A 19,791-nucleotide genomic window follows, 5' to 3' on the forward strand; every position below is an offset into this window, starting at 1 on the left:
GCATTAAGATTTCCCCTCATTGGAACTGAGGGGCCTATAGCCAAAACCATGAACAGCCGCAGAATGAGAGTCCAGAGAGATAAGAGCACCTGAAGTATCTGCTCTGTGTGTGTATAAGTGTGTGTTGAGCAGGATTATAAGCCGATGCAGGGCAGGGTGGGTGGGTGTAGAGGGTAGCGGGCGGCGGTGGTGGGTGGTTGTTATGTGAGGTGCTGTCGACAGCATGTGATCGTCTCAGGCTTGCAAAATAGCAAGAGCTTTATTTTCTTCCCTCTCAACTCCCTCTCTTTCTGTCGTCTCGAGCGTCTTGGAAAGTGCTCAGATCATATGCAAAGCTGTTTTATGCTAATGTGTGTGTACACACTTTGGTAGCAGCGTCGGACCCGCATACACAAACTACATCACAGTCTCCCTCTCCACCTGCCTGCCGCCTCTCGCTTCTTCTTTTCTTTTCCAGTTTCATTTCTCGGGCTTAAGACATGTTCCTGCCTTACAAGAATGTGGGCGACTGGGAAGCTAAAGGAAATCACTGAGCTTTTGGTTGGTCAATTTGTCCATTTAGGGATTTCCATTAAGTTAAGAAGACAGTCTTAAAGGATAAGGCTGGTGTTTTCTGTATTTTTCTTATTGCCAACAAATCCAATGAAAAGACCCATTTAAACATTGCATTTAAAAAAAAGTCTGGGTGCCACACTAGAAAGTGGCACCACTAAATTCCTTTGCTAGTCATTGCGGGAAGCAGAGTTTTCATTTGTGGCTACTATTGTGACTTCTACTGGTGTTCTCATTCAGCAAAGCTTGGTGACATAAAATTGGTGCACCAAGCTAACATGATAGCTTCCTCTTTTTGAACTCAACAGTTGTATCTGTTCTCTCAAAGATCAGCACTCCAAAATGGTTTGCAATAAGGTCAATGCTGCAAATTCACATGTCAGTGAATCCATCGAAATGAATTGACTTCCTCTGAATTTTGCTTTCATAAATGTTACTGTGACTGAGCCCTACGGTACAAATCAGCTACAAAAGGGCATTAAAACATATGCAGCTGGTAAACTTAATATTCTTATGCCCTAGAGCTGGCATTGTCCAATTTGCCAAATGAATGGAACAATTAAAATTGGTATGTTTGTTGGATGGCAGGATTGGAAAAGTTCATTCTTGATCTTGCTAACAGTAGTTCCCACAAAATATTTTTATTTTTCTTGCTTTTTCTTGTCAAGATTCCTGCCCCGTATACCTGTTATCACATGGCCAAACTACTTCCTGTGAAGACAGCAAAACCAACTCCAAACTTATTAGGCTATCTGATGAAGGCAGCAGTAACCGACCATGCAATTGAAAGCTTCGGAAAATCCCTATCGGCTTGCTGTGTTGGCCTGACTGTGTTTCATACAGTTATCTATTCTCTAGCATTCTGTGACACACAAGCTTTTGCTACCAATCAACTACCAGCCCACATTGTGTAGTCCTATGATAAAGCCTACTATTGTAGAAGTATTATACTGTATGCCAATGTGTTAACATGAAGCCTACAATCATTTGTCAGAGTATACTAAAGCATGATCAGCAGCAGATCATCTTATCAGACACACACCATTTCTATGTTCTCTAAGTCAGCTAAGTTGAAAAACAGAACAATAATCCCCATTCCTCAAAGTGGCAGCATTTTATACTGATTTAAAGATGAATTTGTGTATTTCTTCAGTTGGAGGCAGATAAAATGACCAGGCATCTTGCGGTCCAGAGGCGATGTTTAACACCATGTGAGGGGAACATCAAGGCCTTCAGCACTCCGTCTGTTGACCACTTGGCCAAATATATTTCTCTTCTGTCACTCTGTCTCTCTCACACCTTTCAGCAATGTGATACTCATTTTCTTTTTTGTAGATGAAAAATTAATCTTTTTTTCAGACCTTTTTTCTGATTTCATCAAAAAGCAATTTTCATGGAGACATTAAAATGTATAAAAAGACATTTAATATAACAAATATAGAGGCATGTATTACTTCTGTAAATGTGTTGAAGGTTATGAATAACATTGCCATGTTTGAGAGGATATAAATCCAAGGCAGTGATTGTTATAAACTTCACTAAAGGTAAATGGACTAATAAAGCTTTCACCAACGCTGGCCTCTGGATTTCAAACGGATTAAACCACTTCCCTTTGGCTTGTAACATTCCTGCTGCATGTGCAAAGTGAACACCACAGTTCACAACTGTGCATACACACACACACACACACACACACACACACACACACACACACAATTAAGATATGATATAATTAGGACTAAGCATCTCCAGAGCTCACATAAACGAGACAATGCAAGCCAGAGAAGTTTTTCCCTTCTCGTTTTTACAGTTTGGCAAATCAACAAAAGCGGTGGGAAGTGGAATTCCCCATTCCCAACGTTTATTTGAAGAGGCTTGGTGAATGGTGGGCAGATGGAGTGCTCACCACGGATGCCATTACAAAATATTTAGAGGCCTCCGAGCCAGCTACTGCGTGCTCTCTGCCATTTGTTTACTGAGGAATGGCCCATTGTAACTGCAACTTTTTCCATGATGCATGGAAGTCCCACATGTTACTGCTGCGCGAGTGCTATGGTACCGCTTCAAAACAAAACACTGGCATTAATTAGCTCTGAATCGAATACTTTACACACTTTTAAACCACATACTAGTCCTTTTGTGCCCCAGTTTTAACACTTCCACATCCAACTCCAAGGATTTTCACAGCTAGGCAGAGAAGTGTGTTTGGTGATACTTTATTCCTTTTTTATGGCTTTCATGTACCAATAGAGATCTTCTCTCCCTTGGAATTCAGTATCCTGCTCAAGGCCACTGAAGCGGGACAGATGTTCATAATCATTTGACCACAACTAGGCCATTCTACTGTTAAGATCACTGGTTATCAAACTCAACTAACCATTAGTACGTTTTTACAATAATGGAATTGTTCACACTTTGTTGCATTTGAGCAGTGCCCTGCGGAGCTGTGGTGTGTCATAGGATGTGATACTTTTCTTGTTGGCTCATGTGTGATGTTTTTTGATTCAAGATTGAAACAAGGTTGAAATATTAAAGAAGTTGTGTAAATGTTTAGTGGAAAGACTGGTAAAAGGGTTCATGGAAAGGGTTTATCCACTGGGAAGCACAAATGCAATCTGTAAATGCCAGGAGAGCCCATTAGATTTGGAAATTTGGCCCTGATGATGGATTAAAACATTGTTTCAAAGGTAAAAAAAAAAAAGGGTTCACTCTTTTGGGAAGATGACAGTAAATTTTATGGCAAACTGCTACTTGATATTGTGTACCCTTGACATTTTTGCCTGCTAGAGAAAACCTCATGGAGTATCAGAAATTGGGAGCATAAATGTACTCAGTAGATTTGATGGCTATCTCCCCATTAGAGTTAGATATATCTTGTGTTCAAGTGGAAATTTTAAGCTGAAGGTGGCACAAAAGGAAACATCAGGGGGTCTTCAAAATCATTAGGAATCATCCTCTGGATACCATGAATATCCACAACCATGATGACAAATTATAAACATATCTGTGATACCTAGCTGTTAGCTTCTATTATTAGTGCTAGCACACAGTCTAAGGTCACAAGCTCCTACTATGTAACCCAAATATTTGTGGTTCAATTTTGGTGAGTATGTCATCAAGTAATCATTCCTGCTACTCTTTACTGTTGACAATAATAGACAAAAAAATGCCAGAAAACTAATTTTAATCAGTGCATCCAGTTTTTGATCTTTTCTGCTGATTTCTTGAGCTGATACTCTTTTCTTTGTCTCTTTAAATGTGATGAGTATCACTTCTCATGCTGACTATTATTACTTGCCATTATCTACTCATCTTTATGTCTGTTGAGGGTGTATGCTCTGACAAGTAGATATATAAGATAAATAGGTTAGTAATCTCTCTCAGAGATCATTGGAGAAGCCATGGTATGCCTTAATAACTGGCAGGAAAAACAACAACAAAAACAAAACAAAGCAGAGCAAAGCAATGGCAACATCAGCATAAACACTCTTATCTTATTTCATCTGAAAAGATATGTATCACTTTGAAATTTGCTACTGTGTTCAATATGTGTCTCACCTCCTCTGTTAACTATGACCCCAGCCCACAGTCCAACTCCCAATATTGGGAAGGGGGTTGTGACACTGGATAAAGTGCCCATTATGCCATAGATCTGTGTGTGTGTGCGTGTGTGTGTGTGTGTGTGTGTGTGTGTGTGTGTGTGTGTATGATGTGAGGATATCTGTGGTGTTTCTCGGCCTCAGAGGTCCATGCACCACATCCTGCCGGGCTTCATGCATCATTGTGAGAGGTTGGCCATCGGGTGATGAAGCGTCCAGTCACCCCCCTCCTGGGGCTCTGCCTGAGCCCCTCCCTTCCTCACATAACACATACAAACACACATGCACGGGCGAGCACGCACACACACTTGTGCCCCTTTTCGATGGCACACTTAACAGAAAATACAGTCGGTTAAATGTGTTGCTTGAAATACGCCTCAAAAAGCAAAGTGAGTTTGCTGCGATAGCTGCTGACTAACCATAACACTGAATGGATAGCCAAGTGAATGTCTGCAGCACTGGTGGTCAGAGCCATGAGCAACCACTGATATGCTCTCCAACTCTGTGCTAGAATGAGATGGAGGCCAGTAAAAGCACGTTTATGCCCCTCTAAGAAAAGGGCCACTGTGTGGGTACTTGTGTTGTTGCTTGGTTGGTGTAGGTTTGTGGGAGAAATGCCTTAAAGTGACTCCTCTCCACTAGAATCTGTGAAGGCTTGTGAATGATACCAGCTACAAGCCTGAATAAATTAAGGCTCAGAGCCACTCACCAATCTACTGTTATGCTGGGATAAAACTACACAATATCAGTCCGATAATGGCTCAACCCGGCAACTTCTACAACACAAAGTCGTGGGTTCTGTCGGGTGGAACTATGAAGAGCTCCCTGGCACCTCCTTTCCAGGTACCTACAAGTTATGAAAGCTGGCAAACTATGATTGGTCAGGGTCCAGCATCTAGTGTGCCATGTCTCTCAGTGGAGTTCCAGCAAGAATTTATAATTCTGTGATTGGCTTAATCTAATAGAGAAAACCTCATACTGTAAAAAAAATTGTAGTGTAGTGTAGTCTAAGTGCAGCCTGATCAAAACCAGTTGACCCACCTTAACTGATTTAAAAATGCCAAAGAGTCCAGAAGCCAAATCAACCTTGCATTAACTATTTTAAATGTATGTACAGGCAGTAAATGAAGAATGTGGACTTGGCTGTAATGTTTGTTTGCAGTTATAGAGTTGATCAGAAATCATCACATCCCTTTCTCGCTTTTGTAGCTGAAAAAAGCCCCCACACTGTACTGTAAAGTTGTGAGTGTATGCATAATGCTGGGGGTGGGGGGGTTGAAAATCATTGTGGGAACATAAGGCGTAAAGATGGGCCCAATTATATAGAGGGGGGTGCTGCTGACCCTCTGGTTAATTAAAGCAAAGTTTCACTGCAGTATTCTTGAATTAATTAAAAACACATTTGATCTTGCTAGACCACCCCCCCTTCACAGATCCCTCATCTGCCGTCCTTCCCTTTCAATAAAATACTACCCAGTACGCACACACTCACATAGACACATCCACTCATTTGTTGTGTGTGTGTTTGAGGAGGATGCTTTATGGTGCTTAGGAGCTGCGTTTGTTGCCAACGATCTGCTGTCCAGCAGTGAGCTTTTGGCTTCAAAGTCTCCAAAAGGACAAAGAAACAGACGGATGATCTGGCCAGCAGTGGACTGAGACACACAGTAGAAAGATATCATTTCAGGCACTCAATATTATATTATTATATAATAAAGCTTTAAAGGTGCTACCTATGACATTAACATCTGGTAATTATCAACACATTAATTCAGAGACATTTGCAGAATTGTCTTGAGCAAAGATGTCGACTGCCAAGAACATTTTCACCCTCCATACTGACGGTCAAACATTTTAGTGCAAAGAAATATATATATCAACAAATATTTGTTGGATTACTATGAAATATGGAATGAAAATTTATGGTCTCCAGTAGATAATTGTTAAAAAAAAATTCTGGTGGTGCCCTGATTCATCTTCCCTTTTGGGACCACCATCATTCTCTCTGGTCCAAACTTCCCCTTGACCAACTTTTTGGTCCATGACAAGATATCTTGAAAACTAAAGGCTGCAATTCAGTGGTATCTGGTGTGGATATTCATGGTCCTCAGAGGATCAACACTAATGCTTTTGGTAAGCCCCTGACTTTGCCTCCACCAACAATGGGCCAAAATTCCACTAGTGCGCATAAAAATATCAAAGTTAAGGCAGGTTTCCATTTAATTTCCTGAGCACATTCATGCTCAGAGGATAAACTCCATCATCATTTGGACAGTCAATGACATTTCCACTTGTGCAGTCATCAGGTAAAATGTCAACATTGTGCTCAAGATAATTTTATGGGCAGGTGGCCATAAAATGTGCTGAGCACATATCTGCTTCTAAGGGGATAAACTTTTTTGATTGAAATAAACCCCATGACCTTTCCAATAGTATCAACCTCTGGACAAATTGAACATTTTTGATCCACAACATTTAGGGCTCTAAAAACTAAATCCCAACCATATCACCGGACAAAATGTTGATGTTGATTGGACAGTTTTGCAAGACCCTGGGTTACATTCAATGACCACTGATGCCAATCAATGCCAATCAATTTCTTTCTTTCTCATGTGACAACAACAGTATGGTTAAGGTTAGGGAAAGATGTATGTTAAAAAAAGATGTGTGGTTAAAAAAAAAGATTGAGATGGGATGTAAAGTCTCCTACATAAAAGTCTGATTTGCTACACACCCATCCACCATCCATAACCACCTCCACCTTGTTACTTTCTGCTTCACTACATAAAGGACATACTACCTCCTGCAACTGAATGTTGGTGCTGGATGTAAATTGCGTGCTGCAGAATCCATCAATATGAACCTAAATCCAAAGGATACCAAGCTGCAAATCTTCAGTATGTTGTTTGTTATGACCAACACTTTTGTATTATGGGGTGTTGGGAACATTGCAGCCTTTTGGGAGCACTAGCAAGGCTTTGGTGTTTTAGTCTTATCATATGTTATGATATATGCTATCGAGTCAGATTCAGAGTGAAATCTGATGGATTGCTTTACAGCACAAAGGAAAATCCATCCTCCGTCCACAGCCCAGAGATCTGTAACCTCTGCAATTACCTCATTTCTCCTAGAAATCATCAGGAACTCCAAGACATGCTGGGAAATGTTGTCCCGGCAGCTCCTACTCTCAGTTGTGATGAGACAAGTATAGTACCTCATGTCTATCATGTGCCTCCTTCCAAGGTTTCTTTCTAGTCAGACATGACCTCCAACTAAACGCACCACCTCAGGACCTGCTCAGCTGGTGGTGATGTATGGAAGAACACCAACTCTGTCCAAAAGTCCATTAGATTCAACAAACAAAGGTTCACTCTTTCAAGCAGATAGAGGCCAGAATCTGCTTTTGTTTATTTTGATCTCCTTATCCTGGTCACTACCCTAAGCATGTGGATCTAGGTTATGTTGTTTATGCTGTTATCAACCAGAAGGGGAACAAACAAAATACAAAACAAAAACTGCTCAGACAATAAAATTAAAAAAAGCCAAAAGGGATCCATCTGAGTGCCATCTAACTATCGGGTTGGCATCTTTCTGTCCTGTATCCCAGATATCAGCTCAGCTGCAGGGGTAGGTGGGGAAGGAGAGAGTGCGGTGCTTGGTGGTGGCCAGGGATAATTTTTTTTTGTCGGGAGGGGTGGCTGGGTGGGGTGGGGTGAGGGCGGGTGACATTTTGTCATCTGCTTAACGCTGAGGTCCCTTTGGGGGGCTAATGAGTGCCATCATTTTTAGTGATCAATAAATCATGCCTTATTGATTTTTTGCCTCTCCCCCCTCTAAGCTGGCTTCTGTTCTCTGAAAGTCAGAGAGCAGGAGGGGAGGGAGGAGGGAGGGAGGGAGAGACAGGTGGAGAGAAGGAAGGAGGAAGGGTGGAGAGGGGGCAAGTTTTAGGATGAGATGGATGAATGAAGGTTTGAGAAATTAGGATATGAGAGGGATGAATCAAGAGAAAAGGAAGAAGGGATGATTGTGTGAGATGAAAGGGTTTATAAAGTGATGTCCACTGGTTGCCCTCAGGGGACTAGTAGACATCTGTTAACCACCAATGACAAATGATTGACCTTTGACTTGATAAACCACTATAATGTCATTGCAGTCTAAGTTAAACAATAATTCTATTCACTGTCACTGCTATGACTATATTTAGCTGACAGGCTTCGACCAGTTCAGCCTGGAGTCTATGAAAGGACAAACTGCCTCAGGTGGGTTTCAAGGTTTGTATATTTATGTCTGTTTCTCTCTTCAATGTTTGTTTCTTCTGTGGTCACTGTGGTGATTACAACCAACCCCAAGTTCAGCCTTAATAACGTTTAGTTTGTTGGGAAAAGGAAGCAAAAAGAGCCAGATGGATGCCACTTTCTTCTAGGCAGCATGAGGTGAAAAGTTGTTTGCTCCAAGTTAAATATTTAACTTTTTAGTGAATGAAATCCAAAGCCACAGCTGTAAGCAGGACTTCATGGGCTCCTCCACGTCCTGTGGTATTTACTGCAGAAAAACATTCATACAGAATGTATCTGCAAATGTATTGGCAACATATTTAATTTGTTTTCCCACAATTTCAGCTCCTGGGAGCTAAAGCAAGATGGATATTTCTATGGTTATGCTTAAGTAAATCAAAGAGCTTGGTTAGCAATTGAAAAAGTCAAAGCTGACTTGAAGCAGAGGACGGGGCACTCCTTCCCTAACTTTAATGAACAGGAGAAATGATTACCAATCACCCAGCAAAACCTGTTTTGGGCACCTGACTATTGTTTTAAGACAGAGTTAGAGAAAAACTATGAACCTTTCCTTTAACCAATTCTTACCCAAACAAACTGTCAAAATCATGCGGTTGGTTTGTCGAACCATCCACTCTGACTTGCTCCCTGTGATTTCTGTGCAGTATAAAGAGCCGCAATTGCATTTCCTCAATAATGTATGCGACAGAGAAAATTAGTAAACCACTATATAAATGTACTCAAAAATTGCTAAAGCCTCTACATACCTGAATATGTGACAGGTGTGTGTCCAAAATCCACACTGTCCAAGAAATAAGAGAACCAAAAGTACATAGGGGCAGAATAATACTGGCACACCAAAACAAGCAAGTATAATTACAGTTTTTTTTTCTTTTTTTCTCAGACTGCCAAATGCCCCAAATGTAGTCAATATTAATTCAATCAGACAAATATACTAAGTGCCCGAATTAGCCCTAAACGCTTGAATATTAGACCAAAGTCAAATAAATTCATGAAGTAAGTAAGGGTTCATCATTCAAATGTAGGCAAGGTGCCTCTCCACCTTATGTCAGTTGTGATTGGTTCATTGTATGTTTGAATGGAAACAAAACAAGTAGTGGTGCTCTCAGACTTGGCAACATATATATGTATATGTATATGTATATATATACGTTACCACCCCTACCCCCACCCCCACCTCCAGAGGTGCTAGAGGGGTGTAGACCAACATGTAGATAGAGTCTCCTGATATCACATCAGCCACCAGGTTATGCAAGGGCTTTTAAGAGATGTTGCAGATACTTATCACAGTAGGAAAGTGATAAGTGCAACTGTGGCTAAGTTCTGTTTGGTCAGCTAAACCTATGTCTATGAGAAAGAAAGAACCTGTTTTACGGAACTATTTGTATAAGTGTTATAACATCTATTTTCAGAGTACATTAAACCTCAAGTAGCACTCCAAAGGAAACGCATTTGAGATGTGGGTAACCTTTCAGATCGAATTAGGAATTCTACCAAATATATATGCAATCAACATCTTAAAACACATAAAAAGTTAAACCAAATCATGCAAGATATCATATTTACTAATGCTATCTTAAACAGTCTCCATACATGTTCCACTATGGTAGACCAGGAGAGAACTTTAATCAAGCCTTTACCTAACAGCTCCGATAGTTAGTTTGATTAGACCCGAGCTCCTGAGGGCCAATCTAACAACTACAGGGGAGATTTCAGCCTCTAGGACCCTCTTAGTGGTAATGGAGCCATAAGTGGCGGGAAAATACTGAGTTATTACCAAAGGAAATTAACCCTGGATGCCAAGGGAGCATGTTGACCCAGGCCCCCATCACTGGCCCTGAAATCAGTGGCAAATTGACTATTTTTTATAGTAAGGGGCATTGTAACCGCACTCATCATAGATGCATCCATAACCTTAGCATCAGGACCACAGAAAATGTCACAGTTTTAATGTGGGCAAGATTATAATGCATCTCAGAAATTGACTGGTTATCAGGGGCTTTCATGGGTACAATGGTCAACAGTATCCAAAAATAATCCATAAACTGATTGTTTTTTTTCTTCTTGACAAAGTCATATGATCAGTCATTACAATCTGTTTATCATTGTCATTTCTACTGTAATGTCTCTGATTTACTGTGGACTTAATTGGGGTGTTATGATGGACACAATGCATGCTAGGCCATAAATGTACCATTCTAACCACATTTTGACTTAAGTTTTGAAAGCACCTTTTCATTTTACAGAAAAAAATATTTCAACATGCATCTTCTTTTCATTTTGGCCGTCATTTATATTGATTATGGTAACATTGTGCTCGCCAAGTTCATTGTGGAGATCTGAGATCATAGTGATATCACTTCAACAGGGTTACATGGAACCATGATGTTGTAAACAAGCCAAAAGTTTATTCAATCTAACCCATTTTATTTGGAGCTAAAACTGAAAGTGAGTGCACCTGAAATGTTGGTTACAATCCATCAGTGGGCACATACTGTGGGTAAACTCTTAAAGACTGCTTTTTCTTTATTTCATACGTTACTGACTGCCAGATGAATGCAAAGCCTTCCCTCTTCCCACTGGGCATTGCGTACATGCAACACATGACAGGCATGGAGGCAGATGGCCTACAATGTCAGAAAGTGAAAAAGAAACATTTCTTAATATATTACATTCGGAAATGACCAAACTCAAATCTTACATGAGCCTGAAGTTTTACGCAACAAAATGGCCTGAATCTGACTTGCAATCCGATAATTTGTTTGGACCCATCGGACTTGGGACAGGTAGCAGAACTCCATATATGGTAGGTCAAAGTTTAACTGGGCAGCCTGTCTGTAAACTGGAATGAATATTTACATCTGACAGCATGAGTAATAATTTCACCACTGTCCTTGATTTTCTGTCTTAAATGAGTTTGACTAACTTGTTTGCTTGTTTGAAACCTTTCAGATTGACTCATTGGTTGTGTTTCTTTAACAGTAGGACTTCTTTTTAGAGATGTTGTCAGATCTCAGCAATTCACATGACGAGTATGATGTGATTATTAGACCTAACTATTATGAAACCTGACTTTCCCCCTAATTTTAGGAAACACACATTTTTTACATTAAAAAGAGTGTGCTTGTCCACTGGTCTTTTGCACAGACCGAACACAAACACCAAACATATTCCTAAATTGAAATGTTCATGTGTAAACAATTTCTGGCACCCCCTTAAGGACAGCAGGAGGTCATAGGCTGGAATTATGAATCACCAGACTTGCGTAAACATCTCTGCGGGTCTAGGCAGTGAAATCTCAACAATGCATCATGCAGACTAGAGTGTCAAATGAGCTCATTGATCTAACTCTTGTCGGTGGGGTCAAAACAGAAAAGAAAAACACACAAACATTATACTCACAATCAAGTGTAAGAAATACTGCCACATGAAAATCTCTGAATGACCCGGGAACATGTTTGCCTATGTGCAGCCAGGAGAGGCATGTTCCAGGCTTTAGTGTGAATGCGTTCAAGTGAGTGTGTGTCTTCCTGTCCTGCAGATGCCCCCCTTGCATGGCTCTAATTACCCTCTTAGATTTGGCTGTACAGCCACAGGACCCCAGGGAGGGGCAGACAGGAGAGGAGTGCTGTTAGGGAAGAAGACCCTCTAACCTGATGCCAGTGCTGCTTCTTGTTTCTGATGTGAAACCTGCTGGCTATCAACAGCAGGGTATGAACACAGTTAGGATGCTGAGCTTCTACTGAACGGGTTCTTGAAGTTGGTTTTTACTTTGACTGGGCTTGAGCTCATCCTCATTTAATGACCTCGGGGGGACTCTCATATCTGACCAATGTGTGAAGCCATTTAAGAAACATGGTGAATGTTATATAATTAAACCTTTGTGTCTCTGCATGTAGCCCAAACCAGTATGACCTGGTTTGGGTTTATGGACAACTGTATCCACACCCATTTCTGGGGTTTAGGAGCACACACTGGACAACCACACACAGACACACACATGCATACACATGCACAGAGATCATAAATTTGTACCTTTCTCATGATGCTACAATAGATAGAATATAGGCAGACAGCTGACTTGGCCTCAAGAAAACTGATGCCAGCCAGTAATGAAAGGTTGTTTGCCTCATTTCAGGCCCAATCTACAAAGAAAGGCACAAATGAATATTAATTCAAATTCCTGTTTGTGGGCAACAATTTCTCACTGTAGAACAAAACCCTAATAGAAACAATTCAGTAACAGTAGTTGCTAACTCTGTTTGATTCTGCATGTTGTAACACCGCTGCGTCTGACTCATTTATAGAACTCTGAGGCAGCGTTTGCCTGTAGATGACTTTGGAACAGGACCAGAATACGTTGTCGTTTACAGCAATATGCTTTGTTTTACCTTCCACGCAAATTAATGCAACGCTCAATGGATATCAATTAATAACTAATATTTCAGCTGCTTTGGTTGGATACAGACAGTAGAATCTGTATAATGGAGTTCTTCAACTTTTAATTGGTTGTGGAAATAAATGCCACTCTCCCTGGCACACATTTCCGGTAGAGCGGCAGCACATCACAAACGCATGCACTGCCAATTAAAAACTTTATTTGTGTTGAGAATTATCAATTAAAGGTGTGTCACCCACAAAGAAATACTTTAGAAAGATATTGCATTACCTTAATTTAAATTATGCTTCAATAGAAGTAACATGTCAGACAGCATCAACACGAATAGAATGTCTGTGTGAAAAACTCAGCGGACACATGACAAAATCTGTCTATCTGGTATCTGAGATCCAACAAACTGTCTGTGGCCAAATAACTGTTGCATACTGTATTCTGTGCAGTGTTCTGTAAGTAGACAATACAAAAAATCCATCAGTATATTCCTATAATATGAATACCACTTTGAACATATACAGTATACATCTTAACAAAAACCTAGAATCATTTCATATCATGTTCTATAATAGTGACAGACCTTACCAGTCATAACATTATAGAACTTTCTATTTGTCCAATAATGTGATTTTCACTACATGTATTTACATGCCAGCTCAGTTTTGGCTCAGAGGTTTAGAGTTAAAGCTGCATTAATAGATGTTTTTGGCCACAGGGGGGGCAGCCAGACAAACTACAAACACAACATAAACATTATCACCATATGAAGTTGTGGCCTATGTGTTAGCAAACTTTGTCAGTCTAAGATAATTAAAAAAGTGAAAACATTCTGTAGAGTTCTACAGATAATGGTCTGTGGGTTTGTCCCTACAAGTAACACCTTTTAGATTGTACATAGTCATTTGATCCATTATTAATGTAAAATTATTGATAAGTTGACCTTTAACTCATTAATTATGGAAAGTGTCTTTAAACGTCTTGATGAAATATTTTGCTGAGAAATCTGTCTGGTAAACAATATACTCAACCACTTTATACAGTTTTATTTCTCAGATTCATTTTCTTAAAAGTTCATTATTTCCTTTGAGCTCAGCCAAAGGTAAAGAGTTAGCTGAATTAACAACTTGGTAGTTTGCTAGATGAGTGTAAAGCAGGCTAATTAAGTAAAACCAATGCTAATGCTAACACTGAAAAAAGTGGCAGCTTTTTGCATGTGCAGTACATAATTAAAAAATTACATCTTAACGGCAAGTTGGTGGCATTTCGCTTGATACATATCATTGTTATCCAAATATACGTACTGCAAACACAAAATCAATTACATAACAATTACGATACAGTATAATGACATACCTCTGATGTTATCAGTTACATCAAACAGACAGGAGTGTTATATGACATCATTATGAAATCACATGTGACAACTTGAACAATATATCGGTGAAAAGCAAGGACCCTGGACAAGCGAATTATGAACAGCAGACAGTTCAGGTGATGGTGCTTAATCACTTTCAGTTCATCTTTGAGATGTAATTGAAAACTTTGTACCCTCAAATGTTCATAGGTTCAGTTTATGAATCCATAAAAACATAGAAATTACAGTGCTGTCATCTTAATCATCCAATGCTGATTACCAAAACGCAGGAAATAAATACTCACAAAATAAAATCATAGATATAAACAACATAAAACTATACATGATTCTAAAACGTTAAAAACATCCAAACAACAATATAAAGGAAGACTTCAATTGAAATAAATTAAAGTCCAAGTTTTATGTCCTCCTTATAAAGTTCTGGTTACATTGTTGTATTGTTCCTTGGAAATCCTTGTTTCCAAAGGTCAAGGTACATTGATCGTATTTTGACAAAAAAAATCCTGATTCAAGGTCTACTTAGTAGCCTTAGCAGAGTTTTCAGCTGCATCTCATGGTCTCCATCAGCAGATGGATTTTGCCCAGTTGTCATTGAGCTGTCATACCATTATGTATTGATTGTGCAGGTATGTACATCCATTTAACATCCCCAACTCTATTTAAATGTCAGCTCTCCACCACCCAACCACGAATCACATTTCCACGTCAACCATCACACCACCTTCTGTTCTGGGTTGTACCAACATTAGTTCAAGAGGGTTGGGATCTTCAGTTTTAATTACGTTAAGGGAGGGGGGAAAATGACATTAGGCTACATCTAATTAACAACATGTGTATTAGTAGCAGGGCACCATCAAAATTGTATCTAAATTAATTAGGTTTTGATTTAAGATATTAAATTCAAATTAATCATTGGGAAGTGGAAATGATCCTTGACGTTGCTCCAGCAGCGAGGCCAGCTCTCCCATGTCTTTACAGGATCGTACCACTTTACAGGTTGTCCTTGGGGGATGAGCTAGCTTCAGACACAAATTGAATATTTTGCTGTTAAAGGGAATCAAAGGTCACCTGTTCCTAACAGTTACAGATGAGGAGGAGAGTTAAATAATGATCACACTAAAGGTTGAATGTTTTCTTCTATAATCGAGAGGTGTCTATGTCTGACGTTATTTCTATTGACAACAGCACCAAAGTGGATTTCTCACCAAGAGTTGTGAAGTGCTCTCATTCAGTGCGGAGAGAAGTTCCAGCTTTGTGTAGCTATTATGATTTTCTTCATGTCCTTGGCTGTACAAATCTTTCATTCTATCATGTTAGTCAAGCTAAATTCAGTTGTAGTGGTACTTGAAAACCAAGATGGGAAGATGTTACACGGATGTGGGCGAAAGCACAAAGCTACAACGTGCTCGCCTGCTGAGAGGAGTTGGGAAATTGCAGATTTGTGCACTTTCATGTCGCCTTACTGATATGATTTAATTTCAAGAACAATAGTTTTAACTGGCAAGCACAAAATGGATGAATATTTGATTACAACAATTCAAAACGTCCACTTTTTTATGTAGCCTTTGCTTGAACTTAAGAGGACTAAACTTCTCAATGGTTACATCCGACGATAAGTTCTGAAGTCATTTCTGTGAGTTTTTCTTGTTTGTTTTCATTAATACTAGCTAATCAGTACAAGCTAGATAGATATCTTCCCTTGTCAAAACAATGAAATAGTATGAAAAGCAGCAAAAAAGCCCATGATTACATGGTTTGTTTTTCTTGGTCAAACACTGTTTCTGCAGACTGCTACATAGCTGCAATCAGAGTCTCACACTGTAGACAATCAGTCAAAACAGAGCACATGAGCACAAACCCATCATCTTAGCTGCTCACAGTGTGAGCACAACAAAGAATGGAAAGTAACTACATGTATGTAAATGTACTTAATTACTGTAACACTTCAGTATAATTCTGTTCTATTGTACTTGAGTATTTCAATTTTATACTACTTTACACTTCTGTAACATATCAGAGGGAAATACTGTACTCTTTATTCCATAACATGTATTTTACAGGGCCAGTTTATTTGTCAGTGAAAACAGCTGAACATTGTCTTCTGTGGGCAGAGACATGGGTGCTTACCAGGCAGAGAGTGTCTAATGAAAGGATGTTGTCTGTTGTGTTATGGGAAATGTAGGATCCAGTGTTTTGGGAGCTTGATCCATGCAAGTCAGGATTTCTCTGCCCCTTTGAAGTTTTTTCATGAACATATAAATAATGATGCATGATCTACCTTGACCAATATTGCATCATGAGTAATTTAATTTGTGATATTTTCATTACATTTTGCTGTAAATTTTTAGGAAACATAAAATTACATTTATTATTTTTCATAATATTGCAGCATGGTGATATTTTGTACAGGCCATATTAGTACATTCAAGTGCTTGTGGAAAGCTCTGGCGTTTTAAATGTCAGATTCTGCTGCAGAACAGCAAACTTTTTAATGTAGGAACTCACAACCACGACAACTCTCTCCACAACATTTGTGTTTGCTCATTGTTTGTCTTGTGTGCTTGCAGTGATGGAAACTAAGTACTATTATTGTACATACATACGATTTTGAGGTACTTGTACTTAAGTTGAGCCTTTTCCATTTTATGCTATTTTGTACCCTTACTCCATTACATTTCAGAGTGAAAGATTGTACTTATTACTCCACTATAGTTATTTGACAAGTACAGTTACAATATTACAATATTATATGCAAAAGCTTACAAAATATACCTTGTCCTACAGTATATAAAGTAGTTTAGGTTAACTCAACCTCAACCTTCCCAAAACTACATTAAAATTCCAAGTACCATTTTCTAATGAGGCATAGTGGCTCTATTAATATATATCAGATCACTTATGTAGGCTTCATAGATTAATCACAGATTGTTAATAAGGATACATTTTCGATTGCCAGGTTGTAAAAAATCCACTTGGCTCATTGGAAATTCTGCAAATGAATAATGATACTAACATACATTTTGCTGATAATACCTCTGCACTTTTTATTTAAGTAAATGTTTAAATTCAAGACTTTTACTTGCTGTAGAGTATTGTGTTGTTACCATTTTACTTAACTAAATGATCTGAGCATTTCTCTCATCACTGACTGCTTGACTGCATTTTCTTTTATTTATTTGGTTATTTATTATTCTATCCAATGTATTTATTTGTTGTTGTTTTTTTTTTGCATTTACAGTGTCAAACAAACAAAATACAGTCAGGAGGGAAAAAAATGTACGCATAAAAATCAAATTACATAAGATCTTTTTTTAAAGTAAGAGCAAAAACAGGCCGTTCTGCCTGCATTAGCAAGAGCAGCTCCCCCAAAAATATTTAAACTCAAGATCCACTTACTGCCTTTTTTTCCAGAGCTTTCAGCTGCATATCATGGTTAAACAATTAAGCTCTGGAAAAAAAGCTAAGGCTTCCTTTACTTGAGATTACTTGTTTGTTTGTTTTTTGGTCAGCTAATATATATTTGATACTTTAGGGCACAATCTGAACAATTGTGAATACAGGACTTTAACTTGTAATTGGTTATATTTACATTTCAGTACATATCCTTTACCATAATATATACATAATGTAAAGATTCCTCCCACCAGCTTACAGCACATGTATGATGTGCATAACACTTGTAATCATTTTCATGTCACCAGGTTTGTACCAGTGTTGTTGAATCAGCACTCCAGTCATGCTGAATGTGTTTAGACTGGATGGTGCTTTGCCACTTGTGGCCCTTGTTGGGGACGATCAGACAAATGCACCGTGGGTTCATGGATGAAGACAGGAGGGATAGATGCTAAATAAGTCTCTCTTTCTCCACCTCGTCTCTAACTGGCTGCTGGTCCCTGTGCGATGATTAGCTGTATCCCGAGGGGAAGGTGAGTTAGCAGAAGCAAACTCTCTCTAATGAGCTAAGCTCTGCCCCTCTCTCCCTCTCCGCCGTCCCTCCTGCATCCCCCTGTCCCATCCCCATCCCTCCCTCCCTCTGAGGACCCAGGGGTGGTGGGGTGGTCCCAGGAGGGGGTCAGCAACACACCTGTTCTCCTACCCTCCCCCCCCCCACTCTTCTGTAATCAGTGCATTGCTGCACTCCCTCGTCGATGAAGGGGGTATTCCTCCTCTCCCCGCCGGGACCCCAGCCTTTGTCTGTTTTTCTTTCTTCTTCCTGTTCTTCTTCTCCTGCTCCTCCTTTCTATTTTTCTTCCATTTTCTTTTAATCACTTTCTTCTTCTCCTCACCTTCCACTTTTTGATCCGGGTGCATGGAAATTCATTGTGACTGTTTCATCACTATTTATTGAAAGTCTGTTGTTTATTCATATACACAGGTAAAAAAAAAGTACATATCTATCTATCTATCTATCTATCTATCTATCTATACACACACACACACACACACACACACACACACACACATATATATATATCTATATATACACACATATAATATATGTCATTAAATGAAATACTGCTGGCAGGCTGCAGGAGTGACAAAAGGCCACCTGGCTCCAACCAGCCCCTCCCCTCCTGTTCCCAAGACAACACTTCCCTCCTGTTAATTAGGGCAAATTTTTGTTTACATAACCAACTTCAGGGTCGCTGACGACAAATGGCATCTTGGGACATGGGGGGAGGAGGTGTGGGAGGGGGGTTATGGGCAGATGGGTGTGTGTGTGTGTGTGTGTGTGCAATGATAACTCGTGGCTGAACAAAACATCCTACCTGCTGCCTCATGGCATCAAATTCCCAGAAGCCATTGGGAGGACACGTGTTTTGGCGTGGGCTGGGAGATGGGGAGGCCTGACGGGGGGTAAGTGGCGCTTGTCCTGCCACCCCTGGGGCAGGAATATGGCTCAAGACCAAAGTTAAGGCCTGTCTAATTAGTCCGGTGAAGGCTCTGATAACAAATAAACATGGAGGAGGTTTGGGGCGCTCTCTCGGGTGATGATGCTGGAGCGTATCTAATGGTAAACTGCTTCTGGTGTTCACCGAGTCCTCTAATAGTGCTTTGAGTCAGAAAAGCCCAGAGCGGTATCTTTGGGCCTCGCCTTGGGGTTCATCATCATATCCATCTGTTCATCTTCACCTCCTTTTCTCCATAAATAACATTAGCACTTCACTTATCAAAATTAAAATCTATCTATCCATCTATCTATCTATCTATCTATCTATCTATCTATATAATGTACTTTCTTGAGGAACTTATGATGTAGTAAAATTAATGTTTAGCCCATTTTAAAATCCTGGCCTTTGTATACTGCTAGAACACTTGTAGTATAGTGTACAGACCACCTTAAAAATAATCAATAAACATGTTAGGAGTGTTACATGAACAGCTTTTAAGACTTGAGTTTGAAATGCGAGTTTGGCTCAGTAGCCAAAACTCTACAGATTTCTATCCGTGGTATAATAAATCAAAAGCTTTAAGTTGGTATCTTAACTCCATAAAAGTAATGTCAATGAATTTAAGTGTCAGCAGTAATCAGATGACTAATACCCCATTCTATCTGTAAGGTAGTGTCAGCCAACC

This window comes from Thunnus thynnus, chromosome 16 (genome assembly GCF_963924715.1).
Source record: "Thunnus thynnus chromosome 16, fThuThy2.1, whole genome shotgun sequence".
Taxonomy (NCBI): Eukaryota; Metazoa; Chordata; class Actinopteri; order Scombriformes; family Scombridae; genus Thunnus; species Thunnus thynnus.